Here is a 21486-nt window from a genome sequence, read left to right on the forward strand (position 1 = left end):
TGATGAACAGTGCAGGGTGTGTGGTACCTGTGGGAAATGGACTGGTGTGTTCCTTGGGTCAACTGCAGCTTGTTGGAGGTGTCGATATGGCACTTAGGGTCTTTGCTCCCTTGATATTCTGAGGGAAGCAAGGGCAGTTCCACTGCAGAGGCAGCGGCAGAGAGGATTTCAGTTGCTCCTGGAAGCTCAGTCCAGGGAATTGCCAAGTTGCTACAGGCTTGATAGTTCCAGTGGGGGGCTGGCTGGAGACCCTGCCAGGAGGGCCTACCCATTGAGGAGATATGGAAATGGGCACCCACATAACAGTCTGGCCACTTTTCTGTGGGGCTGCTGTGGTATGCTGGGGGTCCACTCCAGTCCCCAATGGCCTCCTATTTGCCAGTGCCTGAAGGTATCAGCAGTGAAGTCTGCAAAAAGGCAAAGATGATAGCCTGCCCCTTCCTCTGGGAGCTCTGCACCTCGGAGGTATGAACCAGTTGCCAATCTGTACACACCTGTAGGATGTGGCTGGAGGCAAGTTGAGAAGTCCTGAACAGTCAGGAGGAACAGGAACAGGGACTTGCTTAAAAAAGAAGTCTGGTCACATTTTTGTAGAGTGGCTATGCTGTGCTGGGGGTTCACTTCAGCCCCTGGTTGCCTCAGACACTCTGAAACTTGAAGACTGAAATGGCTAAGTTGTCCAAACGGCAAAGATGACAGTCTGGTCCTTCCCCTGGAGCTCTGACTCAGGGAGGTCTGAAACCTCTGTCAGCCAGAGAACAGCAGTGAAGGTGGCTGGAGACCCTGGTTGAAAGCCTGCACCCAGTGTTTACAAATGTGGTCGGAGACTGACTTAAACAAGAGTCTGGCCACGTTTTTGGAGGGTGGCTGTGCTGCACTGAGACACCACTTCCACCCCTGGTCAGCTTGGGCTCTCCAAAGCCCATGGGCCAGAACGGCTAGGTGCCCAAACAGCAAAGGTGGTGGCCCTCCCCTCTCTCTGGGAACTCTGTCCCAGGAAGGTTTCAAATCTCCGTTGGCCAGGGAACACTGGTGGGGGTAGCTAGAGGCCTCAGGTGGGAGGTCCTGTCCAGTGATGAGGAACAGGATCAGGGCCTGCTTACAGAAGCAGTCTGGCCATGATTTGGTAAAGCAGCTGTGCCGTGCCACAGGATCTCTTCTGCCCTTGATGGGTTTGTAGTCTCCAAAGCCCACACACTAGAATGACTAAGTTGTCTGAACAGGAAAGATGGGGGCCTGCCCCATCTTGTCTCTCAGAATTTATCCTGTGTGATGCAGCTTAATGTTTAGGCTGTTAATTTTGCTGTCAACATTAGAGTTGTTCAGAAAGAATCTCACTGTTATCTTTTAGGTTAGATATATGAGAATTCATTTCTTCCTGTAAATAAACCTGTTCATGTTTGTTCTCTGTAAAGAAGTCTGTTTCATCTATTTGACATTGATCACAGTCATGTAGGGCAGTAGTCAGTCTAAAACGACATGATAGGATTTCCATTTCCAGTGTTTCCTAGCTGTGTCTTACATTCTGCAGTTCAGAACTGAGCATTCTCAGCGGTCAAAATGCTAAGCTGTCCACTCTACTGAAATACTGATTTTTGCTAATGCTTCCTCATTCAATTTTACAGCCTTAAGAAGTTTATCATTATTCTCAGTTGTCAAAATGCTAAGCTGTCCACTGTACTTAAATGCTGATTTTTGTTAATGATCCTCCCTTAATTTTACAGCCTTTAGAATTTTATCTTTCTTTGCTTTCACACTTTCAATTTCCTCCAAAAGTTTCTTTTCCCTTAGCTGGCTCTGCTGTTTTATTCTGTCTACTTCCAGTCTCAGCATGGCAATTTCTTCCTGCAACATGCGATTTTCATGCAAGAGATCTTTTTCTTTCTTATTGGTAAGAGAAACCTAAATAAACAAAGGGAACTTTTAATTAGCACTCAAGAGAATGACATATCATGACTTCTTCTGAAATTAAAGTATGACATTTATATTTGTATAAGGAAAGAATTCCCATAGTGGATATCTAACTGGAAAAAAGTTGGACAAAACTTCAAATCTAAAAATGTGTAAATTCCAAAAAGTTGAAATACTTATTTAAAGACCATGAAAAATAAGTCACTAGAGGATTTTTAGAATTTCAGAATTGGAAAAGCCTTTCTCTGAATTATAAAAAACCCAAATGCATAAAATATAAGATTAATATGCTTGAGTATATTTTTTAAATTGGGTTTATTCTCTGATATCTAATCTATCAACTACACCATTGTAAGAACCTTAGCTATGCATATATTTGGACAGAAGCAATTTCTTAAAGTTCTTTAAGTTCCTTTTTCTGAAGAAAGTTTTATCAATATACTACTTTTCTAATGTTTTTACAGTCAGTTATAAGAATTGCATTTATTCATAACTGTTTAAGCATTGTACCCTTCCACAATGTACACGTAGGTATCTAAACATTGCACTTCTGTTTTAAAAATCCTGTGTACTTTCCAAAATACATAAAGTTGTCTTTTAAATAAATACACATATTAAAACATTTGAAAATGACTAAAGAAAATACCTCAGAATTCATTTTCTTTTCAGCCACTTCCATCTGCTCTTGTTTACCAGTCAGAATCTCTTCTTGTGATATTCCAGCATTCTGTTCTTCCGAAACTTGCTTCTGGGTATCATTTTGTTCATCACTAGAAGAAATTTTGATTTTCATGAAATACTGGAGGTGTCCCTAAAATGATCTACAGGGCAACATGGTGCCATCAGATGTCATTCACACAATGCATATCTGCACATTAATCCAAGACAAGGCAAAGGGGTCTCACATCTCTTAACCCAGTTCTCCCCAACCATGTTGGCACCAGGGACTGGTTTTGTGGAAGGTAATTTTTCTGTAGACCTGAGTTGGGGGATGGTTGCAGGATGACTCAAGCACATAACATTCATTGTGCATATTATTTCTATTATTACTTATATATAATGAAATAATTACATAGCTCACCATAATGTAGAATCAGTGGGAGCCTCAGCTTGTTTTCCTGCAACTAGATGGTCCCATCTGGGGGTGACAGTAGATGGTGACAGATCATAAAGCATTAGATTCTCATAAGGAGTGAACAACCTAGATACCCTGTGTAAGCAGCTTACAACAGGGTTTGAGTCACACTCCTATGACAATCCAATGCCACCACCGATCTGACAGGAAGAGGAGCTCAGGCAGTAATGTGAGTGACAGAGAGTGGCTTTAAACAGATGTAACTTTGCTTGCTCACCTGCCACTAGCCTCCTGCTCTGTGGTCCAGGTCCTAAGAGTCCAGGGACTGGTACTGGTCCATGGCCTGGGGATTGGGAAGCCCTGTGTTAACCCATACTTTTTATATTTATTTTTGGGAAACACTTTCCACTTATATTCTTGATTCCTCTGTATTTTATAGACAACTTAGAAATTCCTTTTGGAACAAGACAGGGTCTAATATTGTGTTTTTAACATACAACTTTGAATTAATTTTATCTGTGTATGTGACAGAGATGTGAAATAAAGTAATCATTAATCACTTTTGATTTTACTTTTATTTCATGCATGTTAAGAATAAAACTGGGAAGTCCTAGGCAGAGCAATTGGGCAAGAGAAATAAAGGACATCCAAATTGGAAAAAAGAAAGTCAAATTATCTCTTCACCAATGATATGATCTTATCCCTAGAAAACCCTAAAGACTCCTACAAAACACTCCTAGACTTGATAAATGAATTCAGTAAAGTCTCAGAGGCTACAAAATGTACAAATACCAATGAGTAGTACCACTATACACTACCTACAACCAAGTTGCGAGTCACGTCAAGAACCCAGTCCCTTTGACAATGGCTGCAAAAGAGTAAAATACCTAGGAAAATATGTAACGAAGGAGGTGAGTCAACTATAAAAGGATAACTGGAAAACACCACTGAAGAAAATCAGAGATGACACAAATAAATGAACATACATCCTATGTTCCTGGACTGAAAGCACTGATATTGTGAAAATGATCATAGTGCCCAAAGAAGTCTACAGATCCAATACAATTTCTATCCAAGTACCAATGTCATTCTTCACAGAGTTATTTTAAAAAGCTGCCATTCATGTAGAACCACAACAGAGCCTGAATAGCAGCACACACACCAAGCAAAAGGAACAAACATGTTGGCATCACATGACCTGAAAACTGTAATTATTTTTAATGAGGTAAAAATGCATAAGAATATTACTGTTATTGTACAGAGAAGACAGTGAACAAGAAAAGGAATTTAAAAAGAGAATATCACTACCATATACATATATTAACTGACAAAGAGACTAAAACCTCCTACTGGAGTTTATGTTAGGACTTGAACAAAAGCTTCTAGAAATACCAATAACAGAAACAAGGCAATTAATTTTAAGGAATAAATTATGCAAAGAAATATGTATTTTAAAAAATGTAAATAGATCTTCCTGAGAGCTATTATTAACCAATTCATCGTGACCACAATTTTAAAATGAGGTCTAAAATTCTGGAATATAAAATAGTTTCATTTTGAATATATTAATTGAAGGCAACTTTTAAACAGAAAATGTTCAGTTAAAGTTGAGTGTAACTTAGGAAAGAAATGACCTGTACCAATGGTAACAAGAAGCCACCCAGAGCCAGTTTGAAATCTAATCAACCAATCAATGACCACTGGTCTTGCTCACCAACCAATACAGATGTGAGCAGCTTGCTTCTGAAATACAGCCAAGCAGCAGCACCTGCTCCATCAGAATAGCCAGTGCCGGAGCAGTATTCCTCTTACTATAGGAAGCAAAAAATTTCCAACTCTGTCATTTTATTTCAAATACCAAAGGTTCATAATCCCTTGAAAAGAATTTGTAAGTTCATTAAATGTGCCACCCCAATTTTTTTTTTTTAAAAGCAGGTGGCCAGGTGCAGTGGCTCATGCCTGTAATCCTAGCACTTTGAAGGGCCAAAGTGGGTGGATCACCTGAGGTAAAGAGTTCGAGACCAGCCTGCCCAACAAGGTGAAATTAGTAGTCTCTACTAAAAATACACAAATTAGCCAGGTGTGGTGGCATGGCGCTGTAATCCCAGCGCCTCAGGAGACTAAGGCAGGAGAAATACATGAACCCAGGAGGCGGAGGTTGCAGTGAACTGAGACCCCACCACTGCACTCCAGCCTGGGTGATAGAGTGAGACTCTATCTCAAAAATCAAATCAAATAAAATACTAGTAAAGTTTGCAATTCCTCTGACTCAGTTTACCATAATTACAATTATGATTACAAATAAAAGAATAAATAATGAATAACCACAATATTGGGCTTTTCTCCCTAAATAAAAAAATTAATATAAAGAATGTAGCTTATTATAAAAAGCCAAAACAATTATTAAAATGCATATAATTACCAGACAAAACTAATAGAATGACCCATCTCAAAATTTTAAAGTAAGAATCAATCAAACAACATACCCAGGATAAACTCCATTCACTCATTTAATAAGGATTTATTAGGTAGCTACATCCAATACGCTAGGCCTTTTTCTAGGCAGTGAGGATATAGTAGTGAAAAATAAAATCCTTATTCATGAGAGTGAGATAAACACACAATAACAATAGACAGAGAAGACAAAATATACAGTATGTTAGAGGAGAAAAACTAAAGCAGGAAAATGAAACGTTTATGTTTTTGATGGGGAGGGTGGTAGGAAAGTTGGGATGGTCAGAAAAGTCTCTGCTGAGAAAGGGGATTTCTTTCTTTCTAATACAAAAAACCTTTTATTTGTATATCAAAGACTCTAAGAAATGATGATATAAGGTTAAGAGTGTTGATGTCAAGATACAAATGGATTTGAAGTTAGAGATGATAAATCACTTTGTTTCATTGAACCTTCCCTTGGTTACGTTAGAGAGCCTCTCTGGTACACTCCCAGGTGAATCTTAAGCATGATGCATCTGGGTAGTACATGGTTCTTCCTCAGAAAGTGGTTGTTCCATAATGTGTTTCTTTTTACCCTTTTTCTACTTCTTAGCAGAAAGGAGGTTTTAAATAAAGAACTGAAGGAATGGAAAGAGTAAGCTAGGAGGATATCCGGGGAAAAAGCATTCCGGACACAGGGAACTGCCAAGTACAGAGGTGTGCTTGGAGTCTTTAAGCACTAGTGGTAGAGAAGGGATGACAAGAAGTTCAGTGTGGCTAAAGCAGAGCAAGGGAGATAATTAGGAGGAAATTTGATACATACTCAGAGTGAAATGGGAGGCAATCAGAAGGGCTGGGGCACAGGACTGACACAATTTGACTTATATTTTAAGTACATCCACTGAGTTAAGAATTGATGAAAAGGGAAGTTTTTAAAAGCCAGGACTATCAATTACCAGTCTATGACACTCATGTAGACTGCAGAAGAGGGTGGCTCAGATGTAGAAGATATCACTGGCTTCTGGACATATTCTTCAGGTAGACCTGACAAGATTTACTGAGATAATAGATGTAAGGTGTGAGAGACGGAGAGAGAGATGAGTCAAGAATGACAACGAGATTTTTGGCAGAGCAACTGGAAGAGTTGCCCTTAACCAAAGTAGGAAAGAATACATGAGGGGTAGATTTCAGAAAGGCCATTAGTAGCCCAATTTTGGGTCAGACAAGTGTGTGATACCCAATAGCTAACCAAATAGAGATATCAAGTAGGCAGGCTCATATGGAAATCTGGAATTAGGGAGAGAGATCTGAGCCAGAGACATACATTTGGAAATCACTAGCATATACACGGTAGAAAAAGTCACGAGGGGCTGGGTGCAGTGGCTCATACTTGCAACCCCAACACTTTGTGAGGCCAAGGCAGAGAGATCACCTGAGGTCAGGAGTTTGAGACCAGGCTGGCCAACATAGGGAAATGCTGTCTCTACTAAAAATACAAAAATTAGCCGAGCATGGTGGCACGAACCTGTAATGCCAGCTACTCAGGAGGCTGAGGCAGGAGAATCACTTGAACCCAGGAGGTGGAGGTTGCAGTGAGCCGAGATCACACCACTGAACTCCAGCCTGGGTGACAGAGTGAAACTCTGTCTCAAAAAAAGAAAAAGTCATGAGAGAGAAGATTGAGGACTGAGCCCTCGGAAAAAACAATGTCCAAATGGAGAAAGATGAGGAGGAGCAAGCAAAAGAGGCCATGATGAATGGATTAGAAAGGCAGGAGGAAAAGCCTGAGGGACTGAGGTCCTGAAAGCCAAGTTGAAGACGCTGTTAGAGAGGAGATGTCCTCCATTGGCTCAAATTCTGCTAACAGATTAAATAAAATGAAGTGTACGAAAAATGTCTAGATTTATTACAGAAAAAAATTAGTGATAATCTTGAGGAAAAACAATGTTGGAGGAGTACTGAAACTGAAGACTTACTGGTGTGAGATCAAGAGTGAATGAAAAGAAAATTGAGTTCATGAGTGTAGACATGTTCTTTTAAGGACATCATACTTAGAAGTCATGGCTGAGAATGTTGTTATTTTCTTCCACAGTCATGGAAAATAATAGACAATTATTTTCAAATTTTATATAACAGGTGTAGTCTTCAAATTTTACATAACAATTATATATTTTAAAAGTTATAAAATTATACACATGTGGCATTAAAAGTGCCAGACTGAGGTGTTAAATCCTTAAAACTATAGAACTAAAAGTCACCTTAAACAATTCTAGATTCCATAAGCTGAATATCACTTTGTTCATGCTTATACATAAAGACCAAGAAACACTAAACGTTTCAAGGAGAGTATTTCTGGCTTGATAAAAATCAACCAATTCTAGAACAGTTGATACTCATCAAATATACAAAGTAATTGATCACAGTAAACTACTGAGTTCTATTCACAGGAATAAAGTGGCAGAAATGCAGAAAATAGTCTTATGTTATAAATGAAATTTAAAAAATTATATGAAGTCACTGTGGAAAAATGTGGTGTGGTGAATACTGAAATATATCCTTTTCTAAAAGGAAGGATAATGTCACACATGCCGGACACTTTTATGAATAAGAGTTACTGCATTAGTAGCACCTTCCTTTTAGCACAAGGTCAGCACATTAGCACCTGTGGGCCAAATCCCACTGCCTGTTTTTGTAAGTCAAGTATCTTGGAACCCAGCCACGCTTATTCACTCTACTGTTCACAGAGTCAATTAGCTGGGTGTGATGTTGCACACCTGTGGTCCCAGCTAGCAGAGAGGCTGAGGTGGGAGGATCACTAGAGCCCAGAAAGTGGAGGCTGCAGTGAGCCATGATCACAAAACCGCACTCCAGCCTGGGCAACAGAGACCCTGTCTCAAAAATATATATACAGTCTGTAAAGCCTAAAATATTTACTAACTGACTCTTTGCAGAAAAATCTGACCAAATCCTGGTTTAGTAGATGAAAGATCCTTTGATACATTTTAATAAAAGTTTTACCCAATATACTGAAATGTTTATATTAAATATAGATCCCCATACAATCCCTTGGCAATATTCAGATTGAAGATCCAATATTTCAGCACTCAGGCACTGACAACAAAAATTTAATAACTAGCAATCAAGGTACAGTGTCAATGGAGCATGCAGCTTCCATTTGCAACACAGCAGATATTACAAGAATTCTAACAAAATTATCTTAAGATGTGTTAGCAAAGTAAAGGTTTTAAATACATTTTAATTGTGAAATAATCCGTATACTCTAGATCTAACCTCATTTGTAAAAAATGGTTCCATACTACATTATTTTCTGGGAATGAAAATTGAGCTATTTCCTATTGGTAAGGATTTACTTTTAATAATGATAAATTCCTACTGATAAGGACCCATCTTTTGATATAATGAAGCTGTAATAAATGTTCTTATATGTAAGTATATACATAACTAATCTATACAAGTATCCTTAACATACATATATATCCTTACTATGTTATATATGTGTGTGTGAATATGCTACTCAATTAATGTTCGAAATGCATTTACCAACAGTGTACGACATGTCTTTTTCAATGAGACCATTTCCTTTGCAGCAACACAGATGGAGCTGGCGGCCACTATTCTAAGCAAACTAATGCAGAAACAGAAAATCAAATGCCACATATTCTTACTCATTTAGTGGAAACTAAACAATGAGAACTCATGGACACAAAGAGGAGAATAACAGGCAAAAGGGTCTACTTGAGGGTGGAGCATGGCTGGAGGAAGACGACCAAAAAACTACCTTTGGGTATTTTGCTTATTATGTGGCTGATGAAATAATCTGTAGCCCAAACTTCCATGATACAGTTTACCTATATAACAAACTGCACATGTACCTCTGAAGCTAAAATAAAAGTTCACTAAAATGTAAAGAAATTCCTTTCCCCTCACATTTGCCAATACTCGTTATTTTTCAAATAAATTAATGACTGGAAAAAATGGTAACTCATTTTTTGCTGATTTTCATTTTTCTGATTACCAGGCAAGGCTGAATTTCCTAGGAAAAATATAAAATTTTTAATCATGAATATTAGCCCAAATTAGGATTAGTTTGACAGCATATGGCTGTCTCCTATTAAATGTTGCCATAGGCTTACCTGTGATACTCTTCATTCTCAGTGTCAGGAAATTGCTGACTTTCAGGTGTTCTGCTCTTGCTTTGTGGAATTAATCCATCATCACCATTGCCAGCAGCGGCATCATTAGTCAGGTTTTCTGGTAATCCCATATTATTACTTCCGTGCTTCTTCATGTCTTCTTCAGCCTTGAGTGGAAGTTTGATATTAAGGATATTCACTTTATTGAATAAAAAGAACCTTTTTGATTGATTTTATCAATTGACTCAGTTTGTCATTATTGTAGTCATTAAAAATATTTCACACTTAAGTTTGATCATATATACAGAACAATTACCATCTAATTTTAAGATGTAATTATCATATCATTGTAAAGTTTGCTTCATTTCTGCTTGACTGAATAAAACAGAATTTTTCAAAATTCAAAAAGGGCCCTCCTTCATTTTGTGCTTTTATTCCCAATGACTCTTCAGAATCTTATATATGTATTTATCCCATTTGACTCGTGGGAACACACAAATAAAAAGACAAAGATGCAAAATGTGTCTTCTTCTGTCTTTACCACCTAGATCTCACATTAAGCAGTCAGATTTAGAGGATGAGACACTGTGGGGCTTCAGGAATAGAAAGGAAGATTGCACTTTTCTGCACTGAGATATTCTTCTCCCCCACTGCCTTTGATCATTTTTTTTCATTTGGTCCCTGGGATATCAAAAACATGATGGTTCTCACTGAAACATGGGAACCAAAGTTCTCCACAACACAAGGAGCAGAGTGAAACTGCTGAGGTACAAGCGTGGATGCCCAGAAAATAAGATGTTCCCCAAATTTCACATTCGATAGCCGTACAATTTTCTAGCTGGAAGATACACAGAATAAGAAATTATCTTCTTTAGCCACATTAACTATTGATAATCAGACTAAAACCAAGAAAGATAAAATGATTGATCCAAACCTCCTAAAGTCGCATGACCTAGCACTTTACGGCACCATTCAGGATTATTCCATAATAATGAAAGAATATTTCTGGGGTTTGTATCTCTTTAAAACTCAATCTACAGAATTCTTTCTGAGTTAAATATTAAATTTTTCACTGATGATTTATGCTACTTACATGATAGGATCATGTGTGCCTATACTTACAACACTTTATTAAACAACATAATGTAAAAATCTAATTCAACAGAAACATTTGAATATAATGGTATACCTCTCTATCACCATCCTTGTTTATTTCTGGTTCTTGAGACATTTCCTGCAAATGCAAAAATAGAAGGTTAATTTGCTTGTTGTATTTCTGTGATGTTTCCTCTTTTGGAATGCATGTTTTAAAAATAATTTTATTTTAAGTAATCAAGTATAGACAATGAAAAATTAGAAAATAATTAAAATTAAAATTTAACTGTTAAAATAATTAAAATTAAAAATTAACTTTTTAATCTACGTTCAGCTACTGCCACATCACTGGCTTCTGACTAACATGAGAAAAATAATTCACCTTAGCCAACGGGAGAAGATAAACATGAACCAGCAAACTTAACTTTGTCACGATTTTTTTGGACTCCACTTAATTTATTACGTGTTAAATCTGCCAAAAATGCATCAGCGGATGATTTGTAGTGTTGCAAAGTCTTCCTCACTTGAAAAGAGTTTACCTCACCAAACCCTAACCAGTGAGCCTCTACAGATTACTAACTGAATTGTAGGCATGCTTTCAGTTATTAGGAGCTGAAATCAACACCAAACAGAAAGAAATGCAAATTCTTAAATTTTAATTGAAATTATATGTCATAATATGATAGTGTTATGTATCTAGTTTATCTGCTTAAGTCCAGTTCTAATATATTCTAATGTGTACTAATGACAGTGGATAAAAATTTTAATAATCTGTACTCATTTTCTGCAACTGCAGTAAGTTCAAATGTTATTGTGTTTCTGCACTAACACCAAAGGTCCCATTCTGCAAGATACGATTCTTGTAATAGGCATTTGGGTTGCTTTTATGACCTGGTTCCCTCCCTGAAGAGAAAAGATGAGGTCAATGAGAGATCACAAGGCAGAATACATCTTTCACCTTGCTATCAGTGACTGCAATATAAAACTGCAGATTTTCAATCACTGGCCATGATTACTCTTCAACCACGAATCCAGCTCAGGGACCATCAGTGTTACATTGTTCATAATTCTATTGCTTAATAATATAATCCAATAATTGATGTTACTTTCTTTATTATGTCAGGGTGTTGTAAGAATAAAATAACAAAGTTCTGGAATTTCTTTTGCCTCTATTCCAAAAGGAAAGATTACCTATAAGCTAATCAAAAAGGCAGATAAGAATATTTTAAATAAGAATATTGTAAAGTAAGAGTATTTTAAAGTTTATAGTGGTTATGTTTTTTAAGGTAAGTTTCAAATGCTAACTTAGAATCTATTGATTCTTCTGTTAATGAGGTTGCTGAATTTATTAAATTTTATGAATCTATTAAAAAGTTCTTAGAAAAAAGAATCTATTCATCCTCAAAACCTAGTCTGAAAGATAATTTCATTTGGACTACCTAATATTATTAAAGCAAAGAAAACAACATTAAATCAAACATTTAAATGTAAAATTTTCCATGCCTCTGGCTGGCTATTTTCACTGCCTTTAAGCCTTTGTGATTCTTCCTCTGATGTCAGCTTTAGGTCTTGTTCTGTTGAGAAATCCATATATTCAGTTAAAATGAACCACTTAGAACAGTTAAAAACTATTGCCTTTATAAAAATAGATTTAAGACAACATTTTATTTTATCTCATAAATTGAGTGTTTAGTGTTTCATGAAATAGTTACTTAGGAAATCACTCTCTAAGACTTCAACAAACCACTTGGGGAGACGCCTGATGAGATTCACTCACAAATTCATCCACCCAACATAAATGAACAAAACCACCAGAAACACAATTTTAAAATACAGTAGAAACATATAAGGTAACACAGAATGTTGTTCTCCACTTCCTAATCATGAAGCAGTAAATGTAATGAAAAGGAAATTTAGTTTTAAAGAGAAACAAGTTTTCCTGCACTTAACTACTCTGACTCTAAGGATAGTAACAGGCAGGGCCCAGGTAAGGTTGTGTTGACCCTGTCCAAGAAGCCAGAGCCCACAGGTATGGGTCCAGACATCCCAGAGCAAGGTTAAGAAAACAAATTCCTTTACCGTCTCCCCTTCCCCTCAGCATTTACTCATAGCTATTTGTACAAATGTATATATTTTGCAAGTTCTTCTTTTCCTTCAATGTAGTTGTAAAGTCACAAGCTATGCTGAGGTTGCAAAACTGTCACTATATGATTAACTGCCTTTGTTCTGCTTCTGTAAGCTTGCCTTTATAAGCCAGGCTCTGTCTTTGTTCAGGACTCAGCATTTGGATGCAAATCCACTGAACCGGTGTGCACCGAAATAAAATCCTCCTGTTTCACCCACTGGGTCTCTCCTGCCTCCTGTTTTCTGCAACAATAGTACCTTATAAATGATTTCCAAAACTACTACTGACACCTTTATTAGTGCACAATGTCTTCCTAATATCTAAAATGTTTCCCTCTACTATTCTGACAAATTTATTTATTTTTCTTTTTTTTTTTTCTTCTTCTTCTTTTTTTTTTTTTTTTTTTTTTTTTTGGGCCAGGGTCTTTCTCTGTCACCAGGCTGGAGTGCAGTGGCACAATCTCAGCTCACTGCAACCTCTGACTCTCTGGTTCAAGCGATTCTCCTGTCTCAGTCTCCCAAGAAGCTGGGATTACAGGCATGCACCATCATGCCCAGCTATTTTTCATATTTGTAGTAGAGATGATGTTTCATGATTGGCCAGGATGTTCCTGATCTTTTGACCTTGTGATCCACCTCCTCCAGCCCCCCAAAATGCTGGGATTACAGTTGTGAGACACAACAACTGGCCTTATTTTCATCTTTTAAAACAATGATATGTGAAGTCTTCCTTGATTCTGCATGTCTTTCCCCAGATAAAAAGGTACCTCCTTCTTGAGGCTGCCTTCTGACTTCACTGATTTTTCTACTGCATCTTTACCACATGAACTCTACGTTATTCCCCCACATATCTGTCCCCTCTGCTCCAAGACTGCAGAGAACAGTCTTGCACATCATCTTTGTAAAAACAGTCTTTATTTTACTCAGAAATTTCTTATTGAGTCCTGCTACATACATGCTAGGCATTAGGGTTTAAAACCAATGAAAATAAAGCATATCAGGGATGGCTTTTCTAGAACACATGCCCAAGCACAGACTGAAATATTGAGGCTAGCCAGATTAAAAGTGGTAGAGGGAAGGAAAGGGTAACAGCATTCCACACAGCAGCAAGAGCAGGAGTGAGGCCTGAAAGAGTGAACGAGTGAGTAGGACATTACCAGCAACTCAGTAATGCCAGAGAAAGGGCGCACAGGGAAAAGGGCTAAAGATGGAGAGTGGGGCAGAAGTCAGATTATGAAACCTGATGTGTAATTTTAAGATGCTTGGACATTAATGTTCAAGAGTGATCCCTGGTCCTATCTGCATTTAGAAAAATATCATTTTAATGCCAAAACCAATATTCCTAGTGAGCCAATAGTCATTAAGACAAGGTGACAGATAGCTCTTGTGGACACAGCTGAGATGTTACTATGTAGCAAATTCTCAATAATTCTCATGAGCACTTGGAAAGTCAATTCTATAATAATTCAAAGAAATTATAATAAATCACTTAATATTTGGTTTGGGAAGGTGCTTTCTAAAGTTATAGTGCATATGAATATAATTCACAGTTGTGAATTCAGAGATTTGACAATAAAGCAATGAAAATACACTGTGTTTGAGTCAGTAATCTTCAGATTTCTATCTCGTCTTCCTACCCGGTCTGTAAATTCTAAGTATAATCTTGGTACTCACTCTCAAGTTTACGTTAAATACTAGCCTATAAAAAAACACTCTTTCTCTTACTTCTTTTTGTTATTTATATGTTGCTGTTATTAAAGGAAGAACACAAAAATGCCCAATGAAGTCAAGCAGGGCACTCTAGGACTGAATTTGCTGTGCTTCTTTAATACACTCCTTGCTCTCTTTCTTTTCTGGCAGCCGTGACTCACACAGGTCATGGAGACTATCATTCCCTAAGAGGAACACAATTCTGATATTCATCTTTATCTATTAAGTTCACCTATCCCAATTCTGTGTTCTGTGGATGCCGACTTTCGGTCACTGATGGTGATACACATGGACAGTTTCATCAACTTTCAGATTCTTTGATCTTTGATAAGTCTTGTTACTGAGAGTCAAAGTAGTAGGATGTGAGTTATAAATGCTGGTTATCCAATTACCTACTCAAAATATACTACATGAATATTCCATTAAACATGCATAGGAAAAAAATGGTCATTCCTGCTGACCTGCAGCTCTTTGCTCTTCTGTATTCACCAGAAAATTTCCTACTCCTTCCTCATGTCCAGGTTAAATACTAGTGTACGACCTGGAAACCTGTAAATCATCTGACATTTCTCTCGGTCCCCCAAGCCTTTCTCATTCAATTATCACTAAATCATATGGACTATACCTCTCTTCTGCCTCTGCTTTATATTCCCACTGCCACTAGGAACATAAACTTTACAAAATGGCTTCTATTTAAAAGAAAACCGTCAACTACTAATGTTAGTTCTTACATGAAAAAATTAAGCAAAACAAATAAAAAGGCATAACACCATAAAAACAAAGACTAACATATTAAAATGAGTAACTGAGATTCCTAACTTTATTCCACCATGGATGGGTGAAAACCTTATAATACATTGATACTAGTCCAAGGACGTGTGACGAAAACTATAGCTGACTATTGCAAAAGCTTCCTTTGTCTCCTGGTTTCTTTCCATGGTAACCTTCCACCAATCCCAGGAAACTATAGGCCACAGTCCAAATTAAATCTGCCTTATGGTTTGTAAATAAAGTTTTAAAGGAGCTCAGTCATGCCTGTTTGCTTACATAGAATCATGGTGGCTTTCACTCTACAACAGCAGACAACAGCAGGGGTAAGTAGTTATGACAGAGACCACATAGTCTAAAATATTTCCCGCCTGGTCCTTTACAGGAAAAGCTTGCTAACCCATTTTACACCATAACCAGAATGCCTTAATAATCACATTTAATCTTGTGACTCCCCTGCTCCCATGTCTCCAATGAGCCCCTGCAGCAAACATTGTCGACTCCCTACCAATAGCCATTCCTTATTCTTTCTTGCAGAAGAAACACAAGTCTATTGGGTGTTTATTATCCCAATCTCCCTCCTCAGCCTTAGAAAGGGAAACGTTAATTCTAAGCTAATCACGTATTTGCATTCCCAGTGCCTGGTTTGGGAATGAGCAGGTAGTGTAACACAGCCAATGAAATGTTACAGGAAGCCCCTTGTGTACTTCTAAGTTTTCTCCCTGTTTAGAAAACACAGGTGAAGAAAAGATGCCCTTGAGATGTTGTGTTGTGAGAACAAGATGTTTGGAGCTGTTGCAGATTACCCGACCATGAAAGGAGACATGAATAAAACACTGTCGACAGCACAGAAAGAGGGACAAGAGGGATCCCTAGGATATCACTGAACAAACAAAACAACTCTGGTTCCTACTGTTTTCACCACTGTTCATCAGTATTTGCAGTCCAAAGCATTCTACCTGGTAAACTTCCCATGGCCCACAGGATAAAATCTACTCATTTCTGTAGTATTAAAAAGTCTGTCATAAACTTGCCTTACCTAAGTATTCACCTCATTCCCAACCTCTGGTATCTCACACTTTTGGTGCTAGCAGAACTGAACTGCTCAGAAACCCTGCAAAGTTCACTCAAGCATCTTGTCTTTTGTACTTGCTGCCCTTCCTGCCAAACAGGCAATCTCCTTAGATGTTCCTTCTGGCCAACACACAATCTCGTTGCATGTTCCTTCTGTCAAACATTATTCTTCTGCTTCTTTACCTAGAAAAATTCTTCTCACTCTGCATGCTTCCCTTGAATCATACCTACTTTTTTTTTTTTTTACCAAAACTTTCCTTCCTCCTCACTTATGTCTGGCACATAATCAATATATAATAAATTATAAGCTTCCAGTGGGCATCTAGCACACAGTAAGAACTGAATAAAGTAGTAAAATAAAAAAATAATGACAATGATAATAACAAACTCCTGTCTGTATTTTTAATTGTGTTCTATTGCATTAGAAAAATGCTTAGTATCTAAAAGACATTCAATAGTTATTTGCTAAGTGAAGTGAAAACATAAATGGAAATATTTTCTTTGTAAATTCTATTGAAAAAGCACAGAAATGAAATAGAGACAGCTCTATTATGAGCACCTTAAGGATCAAAACTACATCTGCTCCATCTTTATCTCCTGCAACTTATAAAACCAAACTTATAAAAGTTCTTTGATAAATTGATGGCTAAATTAAAGGTGTTCTCATATCGTTTGGGTTATACAATGTATTAGGTGTCCACAACCAGGTAGCATACTAGCATTTTTGTTATTGTGAAACATTTTTCTACTTTTATTATAATCTCCTGAGCCTAGAGTTGAGAAATTTGTATATTTATTATGACAATCTTTTGGCAAATGGTAGCAGAGCATTTGTTCTAACAAAATTGCTCTTATCATGACAACTAACCAGCAGGTAGAAGAGCACATCTTCCTCCAACAAAGTAAATGTGTCTCTTTCCAACTTCAAATGAGGAGGAATGAAGTCAGTAATAGTGAGACCTTGTTGGGACAAGCATATGTAACATAACTTTGCTTCAGCATTCTTTTGAGATCAAAAGTTCCTTACTTTTACTTTTTTATCTATGGTAGGACCACCCAGAGCAGGGGTCCTCAACTCCCATGCTACAGACCGGTAGCAGTCCATGGATTATTATGAACCCATGGATTATTATGAACCACACCACACAGGAAGAGGTGAGCAGTAAGCAAACCAGGGAAGCTTCACCTGTACTTACAGCCAACCAATAATAATGGCTCATATTATTGCCTGAACTCTGCCCCTTCCTAGATCAGTGATAGCACTAGATACTCATTGGAGCATGAACCCTGTTGTGAACTGCCCACCCGAGGGATCTAAGTTGTGTGCTTCCTATGAGAATCTAATGCCTGATGATCTGTCACTGTCTCATGTTGCCCCCAGATGAGACCATCTAGTTGCAGAAAAACAACCTCAGATCTTCCACAGATTCTACATGATGGTAAGTTGTATAATTATTTCATTATATATTACAATGTAATAATAATATAAATAAAGTAGCACAATAAATGTAACATGACTGAATAATCCTGAAACTATCCCCACCTTCCCCCAGCCCATAGAAAGACTGTCTTCCACAAAACTGGTCCCTGGTACCAAAAAGATCAGGGACAACTGACCTAAAGTAATTCACTATCACAAGGGTTACCTGGATTGCTGTTTTCAGAAGAGATTTTTAGCATCTGTTTTTCTTCGTAGTCAGAAAGTAATTGGCAAATTCTATGTATAAAAATGTAATAAACCAAATTACTATTTTAATACTGATGTAAAACACTTACCAAATGTAAAATTCTTAGAGTATTTCAAACAATATCATAATATCAGAACTTAACAGTATTATCCCATCCACTTATGAGTACATTCTACAAACTTCTCTTGAAGCTTCTAAGTAAAGAAGACAAAAATGTAGGGTGAAATGCTCATAAATCGAGAGCAGTGTGACCCAGTAAATTAGCTTGCATTAGCATGACATAATAGAAAGCGTTCCAACTCTGCTTAAGTCCTAGCTCCATAATGAACAGCTGCTATTTGTTCTTGGATGACTTGCTTATCTTCTTCAACAAAGTGAGGACTTTGCTACCTTCTTTCACTAGGTTGTTACAAAGATTTAACAAGATAACATTTTTTAAATGCTCAGAGAAATAGTAAAGCAAAGAAATAATCTGTTCCTAAACATTATAACTAAAATTATCTTGGAATCCCAAATAAAACCCAATGCATATTTTGTTCATAGGTTCTAATATGCAAATGTTATAGTTTTCAGCAAATGTTATTAAGTCTTAATTTTGCTTCTTAGTTTTCCTGCTCCTTAGGGCTTATAATTCTGGGCATCTCAACTACGTCTTAGTTTGTAACTAAATTTACTCATAAATATCTTATTAAAGTAGATAATGTGAGTGTCCACTATTACGGAGTTGACCAATCACACCAACGGCAGAAAAACCAATGGATGTTAAGACCTGGCTTGGACCAGTGATCCTTCTCTACCGACTCCAACTCTGAGTCAGCAGATGTTTCTTAGGATAATGGTTTATATTGATGTTCAATTCCAGCTGACATGGAGACCAAAACTCTACCTATATGTTTTTTAGTTTCCATGAAGAAGTTGTAAGTTGACATTCTCTAATTTTTGACATACACACTAACAACATATTTTGCACCAAACACATTATTCAGCTCTGAATCACCTCATAGACCATCTTACATGACTATTTTTTTAGTACAAATCACAATTTCAATATTTTGGTGGCACCCATTTTTTGCTTTGATTCACACTGTTTCCTTAGAGCTAGTCAGCAAATAGTCAAATGACCTTCCAGTGACTGACCAAACTATGGAATGCTTCAAAAATTTGTGCTGCTTCCTTATGCAGAAGCCATGCTAATTTTCTCTGTATTGTTCCCATTTTAGGATATGTGCTGCGGAAGCAAGCACAAAGCCCTATTTTTACACATGATTAGTGATGAGTCATGCACAGGGCTTGGTTCTGTTAAGTCCAACTAACCTACTTGAGATTCTGAGAATTCTCTTCAATGGCTCCCTGTGAGGTAGAATTTGAAGATATTTTAAAATCTTGAGTTACAGATGAAAGTAGCTTGGACGATTTTCATTATCATGTAAAACAGATCACTCAAGGGCCGACCACAACTGGGAGCCACTGCTTGGAGAAGGTTCATATGGGACTTTCTACTGCCTAAGGTTCTATACAGAATATAAAGGTGCCTCACAGTACAGATCTGATAGCAAAGAAGAAGAAACAAACACTGATCTCTTTCTGTCACATTATTTGAACCCCTCTGACCCTTTAGAACAAGCCCAATTAATATCTGCCAGAGAAAAGACCAACAACGGCCTCAAAGGATTTTGTACCATGAAGGTCTCAGCTAATTCTTGGCTAAGATGTGGTTTCCACATTAGGTTCTGAATATGGGGGCAAGTGTCATTTTGCTCACTTTGTCTGCAGATCAAGTCAGGATGCCCAGCTGCCAGAGCAGGGTGCTGGTGCTTTGGGAACAATGGCTGAGCATAGAAGCATAGATATGGGAACTTAAAGACTTGAGGGATCTGAATCAGTAAGGGCATCTTGGTGTCAAAGGTCAACCATTACCAGGCAACAGGACCAGTTTGAGTGGCAACAACACAGCAACAGAAACAAGGGAAACATCAGAATGACTGGAATGTCCTTTTTATTCTCCTCCTTCTGACTTGATAAAAGGGACTGTCTTCCTTGGATTTAGTGAATCCCTTCAGTTATTGAAAAATTCAAGGAGTATGTAGGAAATAGTCTCCAGAAGACAGTACAAGGTTTTCTGTTAAGCTGGACATTTCAAGACTCAAATAACTAATCAGAAAAATGAAAGATATGACACTGTTTTTTAATCCCATCCATAGGTGTTATACTTGGATGAAATGAACAATGTTGGGATCTCTAAGTATCAAGGTCTTAAAAGTCCTGAGATAAAGAATCCTGTATCCATTGGTACTTCTAAATCATCTTGCTTTTTTTTTGATTTCTTGCTGATGCAGGGGACTAACTGACTGCCACTCTAAAACTAGCTGAACCGCACTATGACATCTCACCTGATATGTAAGATGCTATTGTTATAATTATTTTAAACCTCAATTTAGCATTAATTCGCCTTTTAATGTAAACACTTACACATTATGATGACTAGAAACAGCATAGTCTCTGGCTGTCTGTCCAGATAGATCTTTAGAAGAGACATCAATATTTTGCTCGAGTAGAAGGCTGACTATACTTGCTGATCCACAACATACAGCAAGTATCAGAGCATTTCTAAAATGACAGAGATAATTTCTCCCTTAGGAACTGTAATAAACTTATTTTAAAAGCTAATTTGATATACTTTATCAACTTAACATCTTGCCTGTCCATACAGAATTAAAGATTTACATGCACTAAAACACACAAGCACTTGGGTGCTTAAGTGTTCATCTTTGTAAAATACCAACAAGGTTTAAAAGAAGGGACAACAAGGAAACCTCTTATCTCGGTGAGGTATTGGAAAGTAGAAGACATTAATTTAAAGTCTTTCAATGGGCAAAAAACAATGCTAGGGCCACTTATCTGAAGTGGACAAGGTTATAAGTGAAAATTTCCTTACAGCTTCCCTAGATTGATATGCTGTAATAGAAAATCAGCTAGAGGGTAAGATAAGTAAGACCTCTCTGCTTGCTGAAAGCAGTAATATTAATAATAATGGTAAGAATAGTCATAGGAGTTTCAGTTAATGATGCCAATAAGCATGTGCTAGGCACTGAATTAAATGCCATATATATCTTCCTTACTTATGCACAATCAATTTGAAGGATATATTCTCCTACTTTTCATATGTGACAACACATTTGGTGGTAAATAAGATTCCCAAGGTCACACACTTACCAAGTAAGAAAGCTAGGGATTAAACCCAGTCTTGTGTGAATTCAAAGCCTAGCTCTTTTCTCTTTATCACCCACCTACGGCTTGCCTTCATTAAAGGAAAAGTGTATCCACTTAAAACTATCTTCACTCCCTCTCTCCATACCAATTAAAAATAAAACCATCAAAATACACTGGAAATAAAAAAGGAAAAGCTGTTGGACCCACCGTATGTGGGAATAGCAATTAATTGTCAAGTAGGGAT

At 37.4% G+C, this 21486-nt stretch overlaps 1 non-coding gene and 1 pseudogene across 1 annotated transcript; both read right to left on the reverse strand.

Moving 5' to 3' along the window:
* Positions 1–384: 384 nt before the first annotated feature.
* LOC139358605 (POTE ankyrin domain family member G-like) overlaps positions 385–21486 on the reverse strand; it is a 30315-nt pseudogene continuing 9213 nt past the window's right edge.
* LOC139358982 (U6 spliceosomal RNA) lies at positions 19170–19276 on the reverse strand. The gene has a single exon (XR_011614482.1). It is a non-coding gene; the product is annotated as a U6 spliceosomal RNA (small nuclear RNA).

This window comes from Macaca nemestrina, chromosome 15, assembly GCF_043159975.1.
Source record: "Macaca nemestrina isolate mMacNem1 chromosome 15, mMacNem.hap1, whole genome shotgun sequence".
Lineage (NCBI taxonomy): Eukaryota > Metazoa > Chordata > Mammalia > Primates > Cercopithecidae > Macaca > Macaca nemestrina.